We start from the raw sequence: 24827 nt of genomic DNA, 5'->3' as shown, positions 1-24827 counted from the left end.
TGAACCTTTTTTTTAAAAAAATGTAGTCCACAGATTATGATGTAGTCAGCTAATAATGGAAGATCTTTCACTTTAGGGTGGCTATCCTGCCATCTATTTTGTGAGTAAATATTTCAGGATTTTCTTCTTAATTATTTGTGGTTCTAAGATTTGTGCAGTTCTTCCTGAAGTAAGCAATCACCTTTTTGAAGATGGGAGACCAAACATGCCAACATGAATGTAATTTTTAATAAAGCACATCAGAATGTGTGTACAGTGGTACCTCGGGTTACATACGCTTCAGGTTACAGACTCTGCTAACCCAGAAATAGTACCTCGGGTTAAGAACTTTGCTTCAGGTTGAGAACAGAAATCGTGCAGTGGCGGCACGGCAGCAGCAGGAGGCCCCATTAGCTAAAGTGGTGCTTCAGGTTAAGAACAGTTTCAGGTTAAGAACGGACCTCTGGAACGAATTAAGTACTTAACCTGAGGTATCACTGTATTAAATTCCCTCGCCCAATGGAAGCTGCTCCACACCACATATAGAATTGTAGAGTTGGAAGGGAACGCAAGAGTTAGCTAGATGAACTGCTTGCGATGCAGGTATCTTTTTGCCGAATGTGAGGCTTGAACCCACAACCCTGAGATTAAGAAGAGTCTCATACTCTACCTAAAGAGCTATCACCTTCTCACATCCCACGCAATCCCTGAATGCCCTTTGACCCTCAACAATGTTTTTGTGGGGAACAGGGGGCTACTGCAGGGAAGACAAGAGCTCAATATGTGAAAGTCCAGTTGTGTATCTTAGGCTCCAACCCCTCTTACAGTGAAAGTGTGAGAATCAGCCAATTATACTCTCTTTCAGTCAATATGTTTTGCAGCCACCATAAGTTTATATATTTCCCCATCTTTTATCCCCTTTTAATCAGGCTGATTTTAGTTGTATCCTGAAAAATCAGCTGAAAAGGAGAAGAGAAACCCTTGTATTTTATAACATGTCTCTTGTTTCTGCATAACATGAACAAGACAGTGTTTATTGTAGTCAGAAAAATTGTTGGCACAATACTTCATAGGAGAAGAATCTCTGGATTGTCTCAAAGTGTTAGCTGCCCATTTGCAGACAAGCAAGCTTTTAGTGTGCAATTTAGGTCAATGGATGGAGGAGAGAAGATGTGTTTAGGCGACAGATTTTAAATCACCATAATATAAATATGCTTCCCTTTTCATTTGGAATTTGCTTTCTTTCAAGGTAATTTAGTGCAGCAGACATGCACTTATGCTTGTCTTTGTAATTTTAGGGATTAGGATAGTGAGGATTAAATGCTGACCCTTAATCTTCAATATCAACTTTAAGAGCGAAATATAATATGCAAATGGAATACATTCATTTTGTGTTTATATATTTTAATCTCTGTAATTTTGTTTTAAGAAGATGGAAACTCATCTTTGCCTTATTTATTTTGAATCCTGAAGCAAGATGCCATTAAAATCTTTATCCCCATATCTAAGGAGATAAATGTTTATCCCTAGGGATTAAAATATAATTTTAAAAAATGACTTTATGCTAACAGCTCTCTTGCATCTAGTTGAGAACTTGGTGGCTTTTCTTGTAAAGGAAATTTTGAGTGCAACACCAAGTACTGAAAGCATAGGGGAGGAAATCATCCTATTTTTGTTTTGTTAAATCAGTGAACAGAATTTACATTAACAGAAATCAATTGGTTACTATACCACAGATCAATTATGTTTAGTTCATTGTATGCTTTCCTGTAAGTGTTGGACTTACTTAAAGAATAGACAATGAAATCGTCAAAGGAGGCCATTTTATAGCTATTAAGTGCTTTGCAGCTATGCACAAGAGTATATCAGGTAACACAAAGAAAAACCATATGAGTCAATAAGATATAAAAATGATATAAAAGACTTTTCCAATACAATGCACTTGCAGAAAATGGACTCCTATTAGTTGTGTATCCCACACTTACCCATATTATAAGTTGTTTACTTCATCACATAAAATTATTTGGAATTTGATGACTTAGCATTTTTATCCTTAATATAGACCCACCTTGAGCTCACTTTTTTGATATGTTGCTAGAATATGCTAGAATCCTGGAGAGTTGTTTGTTTTGTTTGTTTCTTTGTTGCTGAGCCAGCCATGACAGTTTACAATTTAAAATATAAAAATAAATGAATGGTACAGAATATCACTTAAGGAACTGAAAATATGAGCTTCCTGGCATGGGTCTAAATAATGTTAAAGCACCTAAAACTATTAAAAACTCTCTTTCTTATACCCCAGACAACTGTGGCTGGTGCTGCTGTTGTTTTTGCTGATTAACTTGGGATGTGAGAACTAAAAGTTTAGAGAAAGTGCTCTGATGAGTGAGAAGGGTGATATTTGCCAAAACCATAATTCATAATACAGTGGTACCTTGGGTTACATATGTTTCAGGTTACATACACTTCAGGTTACAGACTCCGCTAACCCAGAAATAGTACCTCGGGTTAAGAACTTTGCTTCAGGATGAGTACAGAAATTGTGCTTCGGCGGCGCGGCAGCAGCAGGAGGCCCCATTAGCTAAAGTAGTGCTTCAGGTTAAGAACAGTTTCAGGTTAAGAATGGACCTCTGGAACGAATTAAATACTTAACCCGAGGTACCACTGTAAATACATTGACACCCAAGCAAATGAAAAAGTAAAAGCAAATCATGTATTTTCCCCTTAAGTTATTTCCTAAACTTGAAGTCCATACATTTGCTAAGTGTATACTTTACATGTGTGCTGACCCAGGTTTCTCTTGTTTGGTTTGCACACCATCGGTACACTAGCAAAAATTACTTATTAGGGAGAAAATAAAATACAGATTATGATGGGAGCCTTTGTTTAAGTAATCTGCCTGCACAATTTTATCTCTGCACCTCCACCCCTTTCTGTTTCTTAGCCCATTGGTCTTCGATTCTTCCTGGAAGCTTGCACTCCAGACCAAATTCTTCCCCCCTTACCAAATGGGAAACCTCGAAAGTAGTACCCAGAATTTGCAGAGGCAGTAGTGTATGTTGATGTACACAAGCTAAACAGAATGATAAAAGAGGTGTTTAATGTTACATTATCATTTATTTCCTGAGTTCAGTTTAACCTTTCTCCTTTTTTAAAAAAACTGTTACTCATTATTAGATTTTTTTAAAATGAATTATGAGTTAATTTTTAGGAAGTCTTTGAATTAGTGAAATCCAGGTACAGGGAAATATTATCAATTAGTACTCCTGGTGAATATAACTTGAGGATAAGATTGTTCCTAAACTAACATATGCAACCAAAGCACAACACTAGGTGGATGAGGGCAAAAGAATCAGCTACTGGCAGGACTCTGCTAGCACAAAGGAGACAACCTAGTGAAGATGTGGAGGCATCACGATGGGAGCAAGGAGTGGAAGTTGGTATCCTACGTTCACAAGAGTTGATTCGATTTCTAAAATTATATAATACGTACCAAAGAGTTGGTATAAATTAGAAGTGTCCCACTGGGGGTCAGTGGGAGGACTCCAAAATGACTTTTCTCATCACTTCTCCATCCCCACACTAATAAGTATCATTTGAACTAATTCTTAAGCCCATTGATAGGGGTAATATCATGTCCAGCCAGGAAACAACAGATATATTTCAAGTTGTGCCGTGTGAGCTACCTCACTTTGACCCTCTACCCAGAGACTCTATCCAGTACAAATAAGAACTCTGGTGGTAAGATATGTTGTACAAAGCAAGCGTTTTGTGCAACCAATAAACACTCAAGAGCCAAGAAGAACAAAGAACACGTGTTCCCAGAAATAACACAATAAACTTGCTTCCCGATTCCTGACAATCTAATTCATCAGGAACTACTACCACTGCTGCAGCTGGAGACACAACACCAAGGCAATCCCACACAGGTAAGCCACGGAAGGTGAAACTGGAGGGAGGAGGGGGAGACCATGCCTCAGACTATGATACCTGTACATCCTCCATCCTTCTTTCATTAAATGTCAAGAAAGGGGGTGGAAGTGGAGACAATACCAATAACAACAGTGCAACTTTCACTCTTAGGAATATTAGAAAACACTTAATAGGCTTAATAATCCAAAAGTAGCATAATCATCTCTATGGGGTAAGTGTATACTTTCCAGGAAGGGAGCCTCTGTTGGCCACAAACACCCAAATGCCACCAAGCTCCTGCCATGTACTAGAAGAAGCAATGGAGAATATGGCCACCATTATTGGTGGACCAGTCTACTCTGCTCTACTTAACTACCATTGCAGGCCAAACATGCATGACTCATTTTGTCTTGCAGGATCAAAGAGAGAGTACATGAAGTAGAACAAACAGAAATTACAGTTAGTGTTCCTATAATAATGGGTGAGCATTGCATTAATGACTACATTATGTCCTTTATCAGGAGGAAGTCCATAAGTGCCAGAGATGGGAGGGGCCAACTGCTAGTTAGAAGAGAGTGGAGCGCTAAGTGGAGTCATGGGGGAATGGAACAGCATCTTGCTGTTAGCATACTTTCTCAGTTTTGCACTCACCAACCCATAATGGGCACTTAGTTGCCAGAACTTTCAGTTCTTGTTGCTGCCCATTATTTATCACCATCCCTATGTTTCTGTTGTTTCCCCACAGGTCACCAGGCAGCCTTTCACCGTGCAGACCATAAGCTGCAATGGCCAATGGAAACAAGCTGTTCTTCTGTAGGATTCTGTAGGATTTGAGCAGGGCTGTCATATAGTCACAGAGTGCACAGGTCCAGCTCAACCTGGCATGGATATGCAGTGATAGCAAAAGCTCTTCTCCCTCATGCTGCTTTCTCAGACTGAGGCCTTTCAAGAGCAGAAAGTTTGGCATCCCTGAAATTTGTCATAGATCCTGAAACGTGTATGACACTTTAATCTCTTACTCCATCACTGATGATCAATAAAAGCTGTGACTGCTTTAGCTGTGTCTCTGATAGTTTGTCCTGGTAGTTTGTCGATTGTGAATCACTAGCTTTCTAATTGTTACATCAGGAACATCAATTTGGGGACTCCTATATTGAGAAGAGGAGGCAGTGGGTTCTTAACTACCACAACTACTCATCAATAGCAGAGGTGAAGTTAAATATTGTCCCTTGTTACTGCTGCGATGTTAAATCCAGCAGCTGGTCTCCATGAATTGAGTACATGGAGAAACTTATAACCAGGATTGGCATAAGGCATTTTGGTTTCTGAGTTGAAGGACAAGACGACGTCTGCACAAGCTGACTGGACTGGTAGTTGAATCTTCAACACTGGCAACAGGACTGCAGGCTATGCTTTGGAGGTGCAGTGTAGGCGATGCAGCACGTCCAGTATAGCTCTCCTCCAATAAAGGGGAAGGCTAAAGGACTTGCCACCGCTGTTCCTTCACTTTTTTTTTTGTAAATACATTTTTATTCGTTTTACAATTTCAATCTCCACAATTATTTCCCATCAAGTAGAATTAAAGATAAAAGATATCCAACATAAAAAAGTGAAATAAAAGTAAAAAGAAGCACAGAAAGAGAAAGAAGAGAAGAAAGAGAAAGAGAAAGAAAAAAAGAAAGATATTTTCGGAGGTTCTCTTTAACCTCCTGACTTCCCTCCATTTCCTTTCCTGGTTCATTGAATATATACCTTTTCTGCATAATTTACTTAAACCTCTTTTTCTTACCCTTATTGTTTTATCCTAATGCCATAAAATTTTGCTATTTCAATTCAAATTTCCTTCCATAAATTTTATCTCAATTTAACTACAGTGGTACCTCGGGTTAAGAACTTAATTCGTTCTGGAGGTCCATTCTTAACCTGAAACTGTTCTTAACCTGACGTACTACTTTAGCTAATGGGGCCTCCCGCTGCCACTGTGCCGCTGCCGCACAATTTCTGTTCTCATCCTGAAGCAAAGTTTTTAACCCGAGGTACTACTTCCGGGTTAGTGGAGTCTGTAACCTGAAGGGTCTGTAACCCGGGGTACCAGAGTACTTGCAAATGTTCAGTCAAAGCCTGCTAGTGTTTCTACTTGTTTTCAATATTTTTGTACATATGCAATAAACGCTTCCCATTCTTTTTTAAATTTCTCAGTGTCATTGTCTCTGAGTTTTTCTGTAAGTTTTGCCATTTCTGCATAGTCCATCATTTTCAGTTGCCATTCTTCTATTGTTGGTATCTTGTCTTCCTTCCACCTTTGAGCTAGTAGGATCCGGGCTGCTGCTGTTCCATACATAGCCAGTTTCTTCTTTTCCTTTGGCATTTGGGTTCCTGTTATTCCTAGTAGAAACGCTTCAGGTTTTTTTAATGAAGATCATTTTAAATATTTTCTTCAGTTCGTTATATATCATTTCCCAGTATTTTTTTTACCATTTTACACTCCCACCACATATGATAAAAAGTACCTTCTTTTTCTTTACATTTCCAACACTTATTAGAACTTGTTCTATACATTTTTGCCAGTTTTACTGGTGTTATGTACCAACGGTACATCATTTTCATGTCGTTCTCTTTCAGTGTTGTACATGCAGTAAATTTCAAATCCTCCTTCCAAAGTTTCCCCCCGGTCACTGTTCCTTCACTCACCTGAGCAGTTGCTGCCTGAAGCATCTGTCTAACTGTGGCTAATAGCAAGGCCAGTGCGGCTGTTAAAAATATATCTGGAAACAATAGCCAGTAGACACTGGTTTTTGAAAATTTGTGAGAGGGTTTCACTGAATGCAATGAAGGGACTGGATAAAGTGAAATACTTCCTGGTGCAAAAATTATTTGAGTTGGCCCATGTGCCATCCTGTGACTCGCTATCCAGTTGCATATGTATATGCATGTATGTATGGTGGAGTTCCTTGTCCGTGGAGACTGTTGCCAGGCATCTCTTGTATGCTAGAGCACCATTCAGGGGCCCTTCAGTACTATGACTGGGAGCACTCCTATGCTTGTAGGGGGAATATCATGGATTTAACTCTGGGACATTATAAATGCCTCATAATGGATCTGTCTTCCAACTGCACTTTGGGCTGTGTGGTTAGAATGTTGGTTTCTGTAGTCGGATTTGGGGTCTGATTGCTGCTTCTACCTTTATTCATCTGAATTTATTGTTACTCAAAAAGATGGTTTGTGTTTGGGAAGCTCATAACGCTGACCACTGTAAGCTTGCTGTGATTGCTTCAGTTCCATGGGCTGGTAACCTCCATCCCTCACCCTACAAAAGAATGTATTGCACACACGTTGCCTGCAGTGTTATAGCATTTGTCTGCATATGGTCATAGCTGGACTCATATCTTTATTTTATTGCATTTCTATCCCACTTTTTTCTTCAAAGAGCTCAATTTGGTAGGCATGGTTCTCCTCCTCATTTAATCCCCACAACAGTCCTATGAGATAGGTTAGGCTAAGAGACAGTGACTGGCCCAAGGTCAGTATCATGATCAAGTGAGGATTTGAATCCTGGTCTCCCAGATCTTGGTCACACAGTCTGACCACTGTTCTCTGTTCTGTTACCTTCCCTTCCCTTTTGACATCTCTTGGTTCTTTGTGGAGGCCTCCTATGTGCAGTGCCATTGTACCTTATGAATTGTGGGCAGAGGGGATGTGTATATTGAAGTGGTTAGTTCATGTTTAGATTTTTTTGTTTTGCGATTGGCCTGATTGATTGGTGTCTTCTGTGCATTGGTGTTGGTAATATGGGGATGTCAAAAGTTGCAACCACCTAATTGGTGGTTGCTAGTGGATTTTCCAGAGATACTATGGGTGTAGCTGTCATTGTTGCTACATTTGTTTTGTTTTGCAGCTATTTGAATTGTTGCCCTGCTGCTGGTTCAGAATAGGATCATGACTGTGCTATCTTGGTGGTAGACATGGTGTGATGGCTGCCCATCATACATACTGAATCACAGTGGTTCCGAAATCTTAGCTATTTTCTGGATCTCACTAGATCATTCTATTTATTTATGAATACACTTCAAGAAATCATGTTGTTACTTAATCCTGCCCCTGCATCAATGTATACACACTAACACACACAAATACATACTTTTAAATATAGTGCATGTTCAGAAGAGCAATCACTGTGATCTTTATTTTGCTCTAGGATTATGGGTGACTTTTGTAAAATAGCTTATAATTTATTTTTTAAAATTGTAATGGAAACTTAGTTTCTGTAGATAGAGAAAATATTTATTGCATAGGCCAGAGCACAGTATAGAATAGGAGACATACCTTTCTCCTATGAATCCTTGACAAAGTGCCAAGTGCTGCATTGCTAAAGGTATAGTATTTCATTTATTTCTTTAAGCTCAATAGTGGTTACTGGTAACATGTGTTTGTAGGGTGTCAGTTCAGATGGAATTTTTTGTCTGGCCTAGGTCCAAGTAAGGTTGGTATGTGTTTAAAATGGTCTAAAATAAATCAGCCTTTTTAAAGTTTTATAACCCCCCTTCAAATAAAAAAATAAAATAACACCCTCAGGAATTCATTTGACGACATATTGCTTTGAAAAAGTAAAACCAGAAACTTTTAAAATAAAAATAAAAAGATAGTATAAAGTTATCCTTCAAAACAAATTGTATTAAAATCTCACAGTGAAACCAACAATTGAATTCTTGCCTCTGGACACTACTATTTTGTGGATTACACCTTTCATTTTTTGTTAGCAGTATCACTGGACATAATATTGGAATTTAACCGTGTTGGCTTTTTAAAAATATGTTGATTAAGCAGCTGTTTGTATCTTAGTGCTGGAGCAAAGATGGCCCCCCAAATTTGCATTATTTTTCCAGCCAAATTTCTTCCTGGACTTTCACTACTATGTAGTGCACTGTGATTCAAAATATCTGGAATCTGTAGCAGGGAGGCACAGGGTGGAAGGTTCTAGAAATTGCTGTGATATGGATCTTCTGCTTTGTTGACACTTCTTGAATGTTCCTTCCTGGCCATGTCCTTGTGATGAATGGGCATTGCAGATTTCTATTCCTTTTTTGTCTTCCTTCTGCTGGTTGACATGATAAAACGAAGCAGCACTTTGCTTCATATTTAGAGTTGTGCTTTTGACACTGGGCACAAGGATGCTCTCCTTTCCATCTTTTGACCTATCTGCTTCTGCTTTCAGGTTGGAAGAAAACAATGAAACAATCATGTGCTAGGCTGAGCCTGTCCCTCTTCTCCTGGCTTTGAGCTCTAAGGCTGGACTGGAAAAAGCTCGTATGAGGGTCTCCTTTCCAACCTTAGATATGCTAGCTCTCCTTGATTTCAAATATGGAGATAATTCAGAAGTTTACCTCCCTGCTAGCAGTGTATTCAGCCCTCCTTGCTCCACTGAATGTCGGTGCTGAGTTGAGCATCCTTGTGCCCAATGTCAAGCAGAGCATGCTATGCAGCAGTGTCCCACTAGAGTATTGGTTTATTTTCATCTACACATCATTGCATTTCCAGTTGAGCAGCTACTTGCAGGCCTGATTATTACGAGGCAATACTACAGCCCAATATTAATTTTCAAGGAGTGGTTAGTGATTGCAGATGTCTCAGATAAACAAAGGTCCTAATTTTGTAGAAACAAAAAATAGACTGATTGTAGTTAGTTAAATAGCATTCTCTAAATCAGGGGTCAGCTACCTTTCTCAGCCGTAGGCCGGTCCACTGTCCCTCAGACCATGTGGTGGGCTGGACTATATATTTTTTTTTGGGGGGGGGGTAATGAACAAATTCCTATGCCCCACAAATAACCCAGAGATGCATTTTACATAAAAAGACACATTCTACTTATGTAAAAACACTCTGATTCCCGGACCGTCCACAGGCCACATTTAGAAGGTGATTGGGCCGGATCTAGCCCCTGGGCCTTAGTTTGCCTACCTCTGCTCTAAATATTAATAAAACTCAGGGCAAAGTTGGTGTTCCAGAATATTTCAAGCACTGTGTCTGCACACATTTCTCTGTGACCTGAAAAGCACTGAAATTAATGGAAACGTGTCTGATCATAGCCCATTCAAGCACACACTTAAAAGAACATATCTCTGAGCCACCACAACACAAACTGATCTATGTTTTCAATATGTCCAGTGAATTTCTATACTTAAAAATGGCAGCCTTGTCTTTGCTTTGAATAATGTAATATATATAAGGTTCCTGTAACCTTGTCTGTTGTTTCTTGTACTTCCCGGGACCTTGTCCTTTGTTTTGGCAATGTATTTAATTTTGAAATTGCTGCTTCTACTTTCCCAACTTTTATTCAGACACCTGAGTATAGAATGATGTGTATTTTTTATAATGGTAAGAGCCATTTATAAACCTTCTAAGTCTCATTGTATGTCTGGAAAGCAGATAATGGCAGGCCATATTTTTTATCAGACTGATAATGTGTTATTAATTAATATTTTTGAAAGTAGTAGTCCTACCAGATTCCTCTGTTTTGTCCTAGGTCTGAAATTTTATGAGAACCAGACTGTACATTCCTCTCTTGTTAGACAGTATTACTTTCAGAGATGTTAACCTGTTAGTGATTAACCAAGATTGGTGTCTTGAATGCTTGCGGTATCAGAAAGCCTTCCCCTGGGGACTTTTACAATCCAAGGAGAATTTCCACATTTGCACTTAGATAAGATGCTCTAACCCCTGTCTTTTCTACCCCTTAAAAAAAAAAATTACCAATCAAGCCAGCATAAAGATTGTAGGGTTTGTTTGTTTGTTTTTTAAAAACAGTCCAGTGATTATTTTCATGACTATTTGCGGAAGTCAGATGAACAGAATTAAGGAGTGGTTCCCCAAAGTGTTGTTGTTTCTCATCATAGTATTTGTTGGCTTTGTGCCTCTGTCAGCTAAGCTCATAAAAATGTAGCAACAAAAGTTTTTATAACTGGAACAGATGCAACTAGGCCACTCAACACTGACCTGTCTCACAGAATAAAGCGAATTTATGACCATTTCCTGTTTTTTCCCCTGGCTGCAACTAGTACCAGAAGATAGTAGAATTGATGGTTGGATGGCGACATGGTAAATGGAAAATCTGAAACTCTTTTTTCTTAGGGCATTAGCCAAACTTCCCCAGTGATCTCTAAGCAGGAATGGGCAAACGTCAGGCATGCAGACTCTATAAAAACAACAACCTGGGCATCTACCAGCCAGTCACAGGTGATAGCTTGGGAGCAGAGGCATAGCGTGGGTTGCCAGCACCCATGGTGGGGCAAGTGTTGTGCTCCCCAGTGGTCAGTCCCTTTGCTGGCCAGCATCTAATCAAGGGAGTCTCTCCTTGCAAACTAGCCCCAACCTGGAAGCAGAGATAAGGCAGAGAAGTGTGAAGCCAGGAGTGCCAGTGTGTTGCCTCTCCCTCCTGTCCTTGTAGTAAAGCCTTCTGGGCAACATACATAGCTCTGGCAGTGCTTTCCCACCTTCCTCTTCCTCCCTCCTCAGTGGGCAGTGGCAGCGGCCTTCCCCTCCCTCTCAGCCGGCCCAGGGGAGGCACATGAGCATGGGTGTCCCTTTACCAGCCACGAGAAGGAGGTGCTGCTCCAGAGAATAGTTGTGAGTGGTGTGTGAGAGAGGTGGGAGGGAGGGACAGTGGGGAACTTCCAGCTTGCAGAAGAACAACTCATGGTTTCAAATGTCTTCTAATGTGCCCACAAGTAAGTGGTGGTGGTGGTGGTTTATTAAATTGCTGGAGGAGTACATATTTTCTTATATAAACTTCTAGCCTTCAGAATGTTCATTCTACAGCCTGGCTCTGATGTCTGTATGAAAGCCATCAAGAATAAAAGTTTAAAAATATATAGAATAAATGAATTGTTAGCAATTTCTAGAGAGTAGGAGTTTCCTCCCTGTTATAGTTACTTGTGGGTTTGACGGTGGGAACAGGTGCAACTGGGGTGTGACTTTACACTTGCAAAACAAAGTATTTCTCTCCTTTTCTTCACTGTGAGACAATAGAAGATAATATTCTTTACCGGAAAGCTACCTGATGTACGTGCAGACTGCACTTCTGAATTTAGATAAAGAGCAATGCTGTGTACTTGATTTATGCACAGTGACTAATGCTATTTTGCTGAGATATGTCTGAGGAATATTTATACATGATAAAACATGTTTGTTTTATTGTTTTAAACATGTCGGAAAATCAGAATGGTAAACCTGGAGTGGGGAACCTGATGTCTTACAGATATTGTTGGATCCTAACTCCCATCTGTCCTTGGCACTATAACCAATAAATGGAAGCTGCAGTTCAACATCTGGAGGGCATCAGGTTGTTTTTACTGGATCTTTTGTGTTTAGTTGTTACTTTAAAACTTTTTAGAGCACAGCTCTTACTACTTAATATCCAGCCCAGAGTTTAAAAAGAAAAATCCTCATCCACCATCCTGATTTTTCAGATGATCACTCAGCTAACAGTCTAACAGGTATCTTGCAGGTGTGATAATCTTCCTCCTTCCATGCTTTTCTTGTTGTTCCTTGGCAGAAATGGACCAGTTTGCAAGCTGTTTGGAGTCTTGGGATGAACCATTAAATAAAATGATCTATCCCTAGGCCCAGAAGTTGGTTGGTTGCCAAACAGTAATCCAGCACAATTAACTATCAGAGATTTGAGCACTCCATTATTCCAAGAGATCTGACTGCAGCCACCTGGAAAAGCAGAGAGCTCAAGGGACCATAGTTGATCAACACAATAATTTTGATTTTGGGGTGTTCTTAATGGGCTAATTTAGATTTATTAGACTGATGTCCATGACTTTCAAAATACCTTTTTTTGGACAGCCTTATTTTCAGCTTTATTTTCATCCAGTAGTACATGATCACTTTCTTTCGTGTAAGAACAGTGCATTTGTGAGCTTTCAACCTCTGTACAGCATAACGCCAAGCTCCAATGATTCAATATCACTTGTATTCATATTTCAGGGTCTTCTTACATTACATGGCAACAAATATGTTTCACCACTATGTGTACATATGATCATTATGTCCCTCTTGAACTCAGCTGCTCTTGCAATCTCAGTGCCAGCATGGAGGCTGTGGATGCATTATAGTTCTGTTAGATACTGGGGTGAGAATGCTTATATCATATCATATGCAGTATAGTGAATTTTAAGTAAAACAATAAATATGCCGCTTGAAGAGAAATCCACATTGGCTCCCAGTACGTTTCTGAGCACAATTCAAAGTGTTGGTGCTGACCTTTAAAGCCCTAAACGGCCTTGGTCCTGTATACCAGAAGGAGCGTCTCCACCCCTATCGTTCAGCCCAGACACTGAGATCCAGCACCAAGGGCCTTCTGGTGGTTCCCTCATTGCAAGAAGTGAGGTTACAGGGAACCAGACAGAGGGCCTTCTTGGTAGTGGTGTCCACCCTGTGGAACGCCCTCCCATCAGATGTCAAGGAAATAAGCAGCTATCCTATTTTTAAAAGACATCTGAAGGCAGCCCTGTTTAGGGAAGTTTTTAATATTTAATGCTGTATTGTTTTTAACACTCGGGGAAACCCAGCCAGATGGGTGGGTATAAATAATAAATTATTATTATTATTATTGAACTAAGTAACATGTATAAACTATTTTGGAAGACTACTAAAAAGCTCAATGAATTAATTAGTTATTAATTATTCCCCCCTTTTAAAAATCCCAGTGAAATGTTGCATGACATTGTGTAATGAGTCAGTAGATTTAAAATTGTCTGGAACATTTTGAACATGTTACAGCACATGAAGGATTTTGAGGAAGCAGTAAAGGGATCCAATATAGAGGACTGGAAAAGGAAGGCATGACTGTCATATGTGGAGATTGTGCTAAACGCCAACTAAAGCAGAAACATATGATATGGTATAGTTAGACATGATCACAGAATACATTCAGAAAACAGCAAATTGGGATTGATCAAAGCAGAATGGAATGCAGTACAGATGTAGCAACAACAATGGCATGAAAATTAAATGCTACCAAAAAATTGTGGGGGGGGGGATTCAATTGTGATAGTGGACAACAAATTGCATATAGATATTCAACATGCTGTGGAATAATCATGTATCTGATTCCTATCTAGAAAACGTTGGTTGGTCGTTTTGTGTATTCTTGGTAATTCCTTGGGTTGATATTGACTCCTTACGTTGTACATTCATTTACAGATCTCAGTCAATTTACAATTTATTCAAAAGGAAATAATTTATATTAACCAAAACCTAGGATTATAGCAGATGTGAAACCACCTGGCTGCGGTGTGACAACAACTGCTGCTATACTACTCTGGCTTCTAATATTTATTTCCTGTAAGTGGTAGATAATACTGTAGGGAACACAGAAACAGAATGATCCTTGTCCGAAGGGTAAAAGAATGAATTGATGTATTTTACTGGTGTAATGTTTGAAGAGCAAAATTATCATGAAGAGACAAGATTTTAATTCTCACACATCCCGAGATATATAGGCTTTGTGTGATATACTGACTTTTCATGATGGCCTGTCAGAAAAACTAGTGATGCAATGTATATTTTGGTATTTTTCACACAGAACTAACCAAGCTACTCAAAATACAAAAGGAAATATTGTCCCATATTGAGATACAGGTGAATGGGAAAAGCTTTTTTTCACTTCACTTAAAAGGGGATAAATGGTAATATTTCCTCATAGCTTAAGGTGCTGGGTTTTCTGAAACAGTACAGTAACTGTTAATGTGGAATAAAAGTCACCACAAGAGTTCAGTTACCTAATATACTAGTGCAATCTTATACATATCTCCTCAGAAGTAGGCTCCGAGTTCTGCGGGGTATATTAGCAGCTAAATGTGTATAGGATTGCAGGCAGTCTTGTGGCATTTTCTGTTTTGACCTTAGAGGGGGAAAGAGTGGGTGCTATCCGCACTGAAATTTTTTGCTGCACTTTGAGCTGATGTTAGATGTTTCCCTTGATTTCTAGTGGTATTTTAGAAGTCTATTTGTGCAGTTAGAGGCTTTTTATTTGTGGGATTTGTACCCTGCTTTCAATAAAATATCCAGGGTTGCTTAATTCCCCCCCCCCCCCAAGCATTTGGCATTGGTATAACATTTTTAAAGATAGGTCCTCTGATCCAAAGACCAGCACAGTGTCTGGACTATGACTAGTTGAAGGTTACACAAGCTTTAAGCTAAATTATTATACCATAGATAGACTCTTTAGCCCATGTAATCATATATATCTAGGTTGTCCTCAAATGGCTCTTTTTCTTTCACTTGCTCTTCTGGAGTAAAGCTGTACTGAGTTAATGGTATTGGGCTAACTCAGCAGTGGGACTTGAAATTAATTGGCCATCAGAAAATTATCTGCTAGCAGCAATAGGAAATACAAGACATATTCTTCAAAATAGTTACTCAAGAGAAAAGAACCCTACTTTTCATTTCATTCTGCCATAAAAAATGACACAAATTTTGGATTCAGGTAGGTAGCCATGTTGGTATGACGCAGTTGAAATAAATAGAAAAAATTTTCAGTAGCACCTTTGAGACCAACTAAGTTTGTTCTGGGTATAAGCTTTTGGGTGCATGCACACTTCTTCAGATACACTGAAACAGAAGTCACCAGAGCCTTATATATAGTGCGAGGGTGGGGTTTTTCTCAGAAGGGTAGTAGGAGATTCGTGATTGCCTCAATGGGTATGGTAAAATTTGGACTTTTCGAAATAGTCAAAGCACTGGCCAGTTTAATTTTTTGTGTTTATACGTCACTTTACAGTGATGAAAGCGTGGTGCATGTAAACTATTGGATGTGGATGGGATGACAATGTTTGCTGATTCTTATTCTCCCCCCCCCCTTTTAAAGAATCTGACAAGATGGAAAATACACAGTCAAAATAATTTTAAAAGTGAAGCACTGATGCAGGGAAATGGGAAAGAGGAGTCCAGTACCCAGTGTATTGGTTCAAGGCATATAATTTGTTTTTACACACTGAATCAGATCTTATGAGATTCATGGAAAATCCGAAGAGAGATTTTGCATAAGCAAGCTTCATTTCAGTGGTAAGATCAGATTTTTGCAAGGGACAGCTGCAAAACCAATGAGATCTTGGGAAATTAATCAAAACATGGGTCAAGAAAAAGTGTGGATGAGCCCTTTGACTCAGAAGCAAATACACTACATTCTGATATATGAGAAGGCAGCCATAAATTTTGACTCTGGATGCATTTGCATGTCACGGTAAACCTTAAACTATGGCTTACCATGAACAAGTTACGTGCTTGTGCACACTACTGTTTCACTCTGCCCTTTCTCAGGTTAGGAGCAGTAAGCCTTGGCTTACTGTGTTGTGTGAATCAGTGCCTGTGGTTTGTTTCTGTCCAAAGAAACCATGATGGAAGGCTAAGGTTTGTTTATGGTTTATGACTTGCCATAATGTGTGAATGGAGCCAATGGGTATTGAATAATAGACTGCAGCAACAGATTTTTTTGTTGAAAGCTATGAGGAAACACATACTTTAACTGCTGTTTATACAGGACCAATTATAGCATCACCTAACCATGAATATTGATATATTAGTAAAGGGAAGTATATTAAAAAAGCCCCAGATATCATTTGTTTTATTGAAAATTCAATTTTAAAAAAATCAAATCATCCATTATTTTATACTTCCTAGCAAGTATCTGCCTATGTTAGCAGAAAAAGATGTATATACCAGGGAAGAATTATTTTGCAAACCTTCAGAACGATTGTCAATATAGCCATTACTGCACACAGAGTACTTCATAAAGACTTTCTTCTCTGTGCTGTTCAGAGCTACCATCACTGCTTTGGCAAGGTGGTATCTGCTGCTAGTCCAGATGGTATAGGAAACAATAAAAAATCAATTGGCCTCCAGTATCTTACGTATATGGGTAAATTGACACCATGGTGCTATCATGGATTGCTGTTATGAGACTGAGCCTTAAGCTCACACACTCCTTCCATCTCCTTCCCTTCATACACTGATAATTAGATCCCAGTTTGCCTGGTTGGATGAAAAAGCACGCTATAGTTTACCGCAAATGATATGAGTTACTGATCTCCTCAAGCCAAGAAAGGAGGGAGTGTGCAAACCTGCTGGTTCTCACAACACCAAACCATGGTTAGACATAAATGCCTGAACACAGCTTATGACTCAGAGCACCAGTTACCTTAAAGTCTGTTCTGTTGGAGTATGACAACGAAGCCTTAAGAGCTGATACAATCATATTTCTTATAATTGTCTGAGCTTCTTTTTTAAAAGGTTTAATATTAATATCTCCATTTTCTGCACCTATTTCTTTTTTTCTTTTCTTTCTTTTGTTATTTGTTATAAATATGTAGGTATACACATTCTGGGAATTTAGGAAAGCTGAATTTGTTGTGACTTCTAAATATGCACAAGAAGTATGTATACCTAGTGACAAACATGGTTTTGTCAGAATTTTGAAGCTTGGAAATAAGTTGTACATCTCATAAAATAGATAGGTGTGTGCATATATATTTTTTAAGTTACAAGTTTTGAAGTTTACACATCTGTTTAATGTACTTTCCTGGTACTCTCAGCTTTTTCAAGTTAAAATAAAATGGTGGTGAGTGGATAGTTTTTAAATCCCCACCTCTCCCATTTTATGTGAAGTACCATGACTGAATGCGAGAAATTAAGTAAAGCCACAAGGGAGATTGGAAAGGGAAAAATAATTTGTACTAGCCGCAAAACGTCTAAAAAATCTCTCTGTCTGAATGCAACCAATTGGTGGGCAGAGCAATTCAAAATGGTATAGCCTATTCCCCAAGTCAGAAACCCAAGAGAGGGTTTCGGGGGACACACACACACAAACACACACACAATTTTGCCAATATTGTAACTGAAAACAACAGTTCAGAAGAAATATCTTAGTCTAAGCCCTTTTCAGTTTTCTAGAAATTTGGAGGTTTCCATGATGCAGGGTTTTTTTATTTGTAAAGGGTAAGCAATGTTTCAAGAGTGATTAATAATATTATTCTTTCACAGTGTAACATTGGTAATATCAACAATATAAAAAATGAGGTATTAACTTCAAAAAATGTATATTAAAAAGGATTTCTTAATGCGGAAAAATTGGTCTTGTCAGAAATACTAGGCAGGGAGGCCTAAAACAACAGATGCCTTTTAAACTGTCTTATACGGTTGGTGTGTACTGTAGTCACCATTAATTTCAAAGAGGCTTTTGTAAAGTTGCCTAAGCCCTAGTGAAATGACTGGATGTTACTCAACAATAATTCTGAATCAATTGTGTATGCTTTATCTTATGAACTTACCGTATTTTTCCGTGTATAAGACTAGGTTTTTTTCCTAAAAAACAATGTCCAAAAATAGGGGGCGTTTTATACATGGGGGCGTCTTATAGATGAAAAAATACGGTACATTTTGTAAGTCTGGCTGCAGTGGTGCATGATTCTGAAATTCAGACCTTGGAACCTTACTTGTGAGAAGAAGCTAGTTCATGGTTAGTCATTCTAACATACCACTGAAAATGTTTTCTATTCATGTTACACAGTTATGACTGTTTCCTTCCTAGAAAATAACAAAATATAAATATGCAAAATATAAAATGTTCAAGGTTATGTTTTGCAGCTTAGTTCTGCATGTGTACGTAGAATTAAGTCCCACTGAGTTCAATGATGTTTATTCACAAGTAATACAGCTTAAACATTTGTAGGCTTACTTTTGTGGGAATAGTAGGCATAACAGGAAGAGCTAATGTTCATTTTATAGAAAGAACAAAAATAGAAACAATAATATTTTAGTCCTTGTGTATGGGTAAGATTCAGAAGAAAAACAGAACTCTTTTAAGAGCTAATGGAGTCACTTCTTCTTAAACATGAGAAGTGACCTAGACAGCTGTCATGCCTGATGATGTCAAAAACCTCTCCTTTGTCCATCTCCTAGCATCTAGCAGCCACCAATGTGACTAAAGCAGTCCCTGTCCTGAAACCAAATTGAAACAGTAATCGGGGAGCAGGAGGAGTGAAAGGAGGCACTACTGTTATAGGGTATAGTGATGCGGGTGTGAACTGGATTAGCCATGAAAGGGAAGGGAGGACAGACACTTAAATATCCCTTTCTGGTCCTTCCTCTAACTGGAGTGACCTGCATTGCTTTGCCATCTTCTAGATAACTTTTCTGGTCTCCTGTGTTATAATCGTTTTCTGCTAAGACTTAGACTTGCATTTAATAGTGCAATAGACTTAGACTTAATAGTTTCCTCTGCATGGTTAGTGAATTATTTAGGTTTCCTGAATGCCATTGGGAAGCATCCTAATGACATGACTGGCATCCCTGTTAAAGTTCTACTGTATTTCTCTATGGGATGCCATTATGAGTGAGGGGTGGACACATTAAGCAGTGTTCAGCACCCTTTCCCTACAATACAGAGACTGCTCAGTCCCTTGGTTTTTTAGGTAACTTGGACCATGGAAGCAGGCAGAGAGGTGACTATAGAATAGAGGTGCCAGAAGACTGTGTGTGAATGCTACTGATCTTAAGTATGAACACATTATCAGGCATAGTCTGTGACATTGTCCAGCAAAGAATGATCGTTCACTTCCATTGCATCCATGGGATGCTGTGTGGCAGAGTTTTTCAAGAGGTGTGAGGCCTGTTACAGGGTGATGTGAAGAAACCAATGGAGGCTTACTTTGTGACATGTTCATATCTGCTTTAACCTAACCAGCATGAGTTCTGCATACAAGTAATGTTTCTAGAGCACCATCTTGGTTTGTGGGAGGAATACCTTTTCAGCAGTCTGAGGATGTGGATAAAGGGGTACAGCAATGGCCGTGCACCATGGCTTATAACAAATAGCCAAGGGTGATTGACCAGCTGTGTCTAGGAGGTGAAAAGTAGATTGTTACTCAGAAACTGTTTAGTGCAACATAGGCTTCTAGCTGGGCTGCTTGTTGCAAACGCATCTCACTGGTGCTGAAAAAGCAGCACTGCACTAGTTGCTAGAACATTTATGAGACAAATCAAAGTACTCAGGACCACCACTTTGGACCAAGGTACCTGAAAGAATGCCTGCTCCCACATCAACTTGCCCATGCACTGAGATCATCTTTGGAGGCCACTCCTCTACGTGTCCCAGTTATCCGATGCAAAGTATACAAACATCAGGCAGAATAGGAAGAGATCTAATTTTGGTTTACTAGAGAGGTTTGCCTGATGCTTATGTTAATGTTAAAAATGTTAATGTTAAAAATGTTGCCTGATGCTTATGTTATGTTAAAAATGAGAGGCACAAATACAAGATGGGTGACACCTGGCTTGAGAGCAGTACATGTGAAAAGGATCTAGGAGTCTTGGTTGACCACAAACTTGACATGAGCCAACAGTGTGACGCGGCAGCTAAAAAAGCCAATGCAATTCTGGGCCTCATCAATAGGAGTATAGCATCTAGATCAAGGGAAGTAATAGTGCCACTATATTCTGCTCTGGTCAGACCTCACCAGAAGTACTGTGTCCAGTTCTGGGCACCACAGTTCAAGAAGGATACTGACAAACTGGAACGTGTCCAGAGGAGGGCAACCAAAATGGTCAAAGGCCTGGAAACGATGCCTTATGAGGAACAGCTAAGGGAGCTGGGCATGTTTAGCCTGGAGAAGAGGAGGTTAAGGGGTGATATGATAGCCATGTTCAAATATATAAAAGGATGTCACATAGAGGAGGGAGAAAGGTTGTTTTCTGCTGCTCCAGAGAAGCGGATACGGAGCAATGGATCCAAACTACAAGAAAGAAGATTCCACCTAAACATTAGGAAGAACTTCCTGACAGTAAGAGCTGTTCGACAGTGGAATTTGCTGCCAAGGAGTGTGGTGGAGTCTCCTTCTTTGGAGGTCTTTAAGCAGAGGCTTGACAACCATATGTCAGGAGTGCTCTGATGGTGTTTCCTGCTTGGCAGGGGGTTGGACTCAATGGCCCTTGTGGTCTCTTCCAACTCTATGATTCTATGATTCTAATATATTTCTCAAGCCTCTTTAGCTTGATAATTTTATGCTGCTGTTCATTTTTTGTAAATTAATAATAAAAAATCACTGTGCCATTGTGCCTGTTGTTATATATATATATATATATATATATATATATATATATATATTCTATCTATCTATCATCTATCATCTTTTATGTGAAGCACCCTGAAAATTCATATTGATAGGCAGTTTACAAATCCATCAAGTAAAATAATAAAAGTTTTGGCAAAGTTACTTACTCCATCATATGCTCATCTGTCCAAAACTCAGAACATGTGTTTTGAATATCTGTAACTTTTAGTGTTGAATACTTGAGATACATGGAAATTGGCCAGCTGTGCATACAGCGATTGAGTGAAAGGTCAACAGATAATATGGTCTCTGTATGACTAGGAGGCACGCAAGAACCTTGAGAGAGGACAATTCTACTAATCTGCTATGTGAATGATCCCTACTGCCTACTGTAAATTAGCTCTATGTTCTCCGTGTAAGAGCCTCTTAGTTACATTCCCATTCTTTTCTATAGAGAGTGCAGTGTGATTCAAAGCCTTGTATATTTCTATGTAAAGAGAGGTTTGCTGTACAAAGGATAGCAGATTATCTGTTTTATATCTCTACATGATAGTAGAGCTGCTATCACAATTGCATGTCCATATGAATCCATCTCTCAAAGGAGTGACTTTTCTTATCACACCAAACTGCTATGACATGATAGCAACTTTCAAAGTTTATCTTAGTTATCCCTCTGCTTTCAATTAGTGATCATTTAGTGTGCGCACAGTTTGCAATCAGAAAGTATATTAATTTCAGTGTAAAATGATCGCCACAGAGAACAAGCTCCTTCAGCAATAAAACATTTATTGTAAATAATCATGGCAATTAATATGAATCTTCATAGTTTACTCCCTTTCTGTAGCTGAATAGTTATCAAAAATCTTGAAAGGAAGAAATTGTGTTTGCTGCCTTGAGTTCCCTGGATGAAAGGTGGGGTATGAATATATTAAATATATATATAAAATAGTGAAGTTGTGAATTACATAACTAGAATTTGAATATCACACTAAATGTAATAATTATTAATTCTCTACCACAAATCAGTAGTGAGGAACACTTTGAAATTGAAGGCTATCCATAACATTGAGGGAAGTAATTGCTTAAACAAGTCTTGCTTGAAAATGAATAAAGCCTTCAGGATAGAAAGAAAATGCATGCTTTAAGGAACACAAGTCAGTGGAATTCTTTTTTTTGGAAAGAAACAAAGATAGCGGTAATTAATGACCCTGACTCTGTGCCAAAAAAGCTTTCTTCTGACAACTCCAACTTAATTAAAACTTAAGACATTTCAATGGTCTCAGAAAGCCCCTGATGGGGTGAACTCTTGCAAACTCGTGAGAAAATTTTGTAAATTAAAGAAAAAGATGTGTGTTACCACTGGTGCCATGACTCTAATCCCTGACAGTCAAAGAATCTATTTAGCCAAAGCCTTTTCTTTTAACTGGCTCACACCTGCAGGCTTACTGGCACTTCCTCTGTACCAGAAAAGGCATTTTTTGTGTTTTATGGAAGATCAGATAATAGGAGTCCTGCTGTTACTTTTGTTTTTGTGCATTGTTCATTATCCTGTGCATAGCAGACACACTTGATATGCTTGACTTACTTAGGGGTAGAACATTGGCAGAAAGCTTTAAGAGACACAATATTAGTGAAGATGGGCTGGCAAAAGAGTTTTTTTTTTTTCCAGGGAAATAGTTCAAATGAAAATTTGAAGTTGTTGGACAGGGAGAATGGCAGAGACCTGCTGTTCTTCACACATCCAGGTTATAAGAAACAGTATTCTGCTTTAGACAGTACTTGCTTTGTTAAAGTGGAGGGGGATCCTTTCAAATTACTCTCCCCCCCTTCTAATTAATTTAAATTCAGTTTAAGTTACCATGTAAGATTCTCAACCAGGTGTACCATATGAACAGGAGTGTTCAGTTTAGATTGGCAGTAGCGTGAACATCTTTGAAGATGATGCGTTTAATTGTTGACTGAATACTACAAATAACACAAATTATGTGCTAATAAATGGTCTTATAAAACACATACATAAGACAGATTCAGGTTTCACCCCTCTATATAATAAAGCAGATCATTCTATATTTCGGTGCAATATGTAAAAAAAAAATAAAAAAAAATCCAGTCGTCAAAACCTTAAGTTAGCTCTAAGATGTAGAATGTGTGAATTCTGAGCAGCATTGTTCCTGTGCAGAAGATACATTCAATAAGTGGAAAGAAAAAACAATAGTATTATTTTTGTTTCTACTTCATTTTATCAAACATTTTGTAGTCATTAGACAGCTTGTAAACTTGGATTGTCTGTCTGTTACTGCAACCTTCCCTGAGTTCATTGGTATTGAGTAATATGTAGATAAAAGAAACCCTTAAGAAACTTGTGCACAAGATGGAATTGCTAAGTAACAGATCCTTGGTATTTACAGTGGTGCCTCGCAAGATGAAATTAATCCGTTCCGTGAGTCTCTTCGTCTAGCGGTTTTTTCGTCTTGCGAAGCAACCCTATTAGCGGCTTAGCGCTATTAGCGGTTTAGCGGCTATTAAAGGCTTAGCGGCTTAGCGGCTAAAAGGCTATTAGCGCCTTAGCAGCTTAGAAAAAGGGGGGGGGAGTGAAAAAAATCTCAAGACTCGCAAGACATTTTCGTCTTGCAAAGTAAGCCCATAGGGAAATTCGTCCTGCAAAGCGCATCGAAAAACGGAAAACCCTTTCGTCTAGCGGGTTTTTCGTCTTGCGAGGCATTCGTCTTGCGGGGCACCACTGTACCATGATTATGAAGGCGAGTTACCAGTGTCTTTGTTTTTCATGGGAGATCCCCTAGTCTACAGTTTTGCTACAATATTTATTCTGTTCTAGTAAAGATGGGACTTTTATATACAAAAGACTTTTCCATAGAATGCTACCAAAAACCTGGCAAATAGTGAACAAAAGGTGATTACAAGAATAACAATGGGTCATTTCCCTTTGGAAACTAGAAAATTCCACCAGCTAATTTCCCTTTTTTAGTTCAGTTGAAAAGGGCAGTAGTGGAAATCAGCATCTTTTTTATTTGGAAAATGACCAAAGCAACTTTAGAGCAGTACACCTAAAATGTAACGTATGGCTGTATAATAAGGGCCACCTGCAACCTGATAATAGGTATCTAGAATGTTTACTAGACGTATAAGTTTGCCTTTGGGTACGTTATTAGTCATATTTTTGGAATATATTTGCAGTGCCTTTGGAATACATTTGATGTGCCTCAATATAATTCAGATTTTTTTTGTTTTTAAAGCAACTACTGTAACAGAATATGTTTGGAAGTTGTGAAGGTTTTCCATTGAAAAAATCAGAATGGAAAAGGATCTTGTTACACGCTGTGGGCAGAAATCAGACTCAGCAATGCTTGCGAAAACAGATTTTTTTAAAAGCAGAAATTTGTTGTGGGTCACTATGACTGTATTTAAAAGTTTCTCATCATAGTCTGTTTTGAATTAGGTTAAACTACAAATTAAGTTACTTAACATTTTAGTGTATCTAACATATAATTAAGAGAAACATTTTTGTTTATAGTAAATGTAAGCTTATTCCATGCATGCAGATTTATGGAAAATTTGTATAAACATTTATGTTCGAGTCACTATTTATAATGAAGTATAACCTCCATAACACTAGATGAAATTGAAATATACCAGGATTGTTTTTGGACTTTTTCCTCTTCATTTTTTGGTGATCTGTTGAAATATTGAACTGGCAGCTTTCTAGTTTTGCAAAAATATTTTAATAGTTGAAGATATTGCATACTGTTCATATTATTTTAGCACATTTTGATGATTAAATTTGGGTCCTGGCACATCAATATATATTAT

General features: G+C 38.6%; 1 protein-coding gene across 8 annotated transcripts in view; it reads left to right on the top strand.

Moving 5' to 3' along the window:
- Positions 1–24827, top strand: part of ZFHX4 (zinc finger homeobox 4) — a 180790-nt gene that overhangs the window by 63339 nt on the left and 92624 nt on the right. The window lies entirely within an intron of this gene.

The sequence above is a fragment of the Podarcis pityusensis genome, assembly GCF_964106645.2.
Source record: "Podarcis pityusensis genome assembly, chromosome: 7".
NCBI classification, from domain to species: Eukaryota; Metazoa; Chordata; class Lepidosauria; order Squamata; family Lacertidae; genus Podarcis; species Podarcis pityusensis.
Note: the sequence above shows the minus strand (reverse complement) of the source record. Positions and strands in the feature narration are given on the sequence as shown.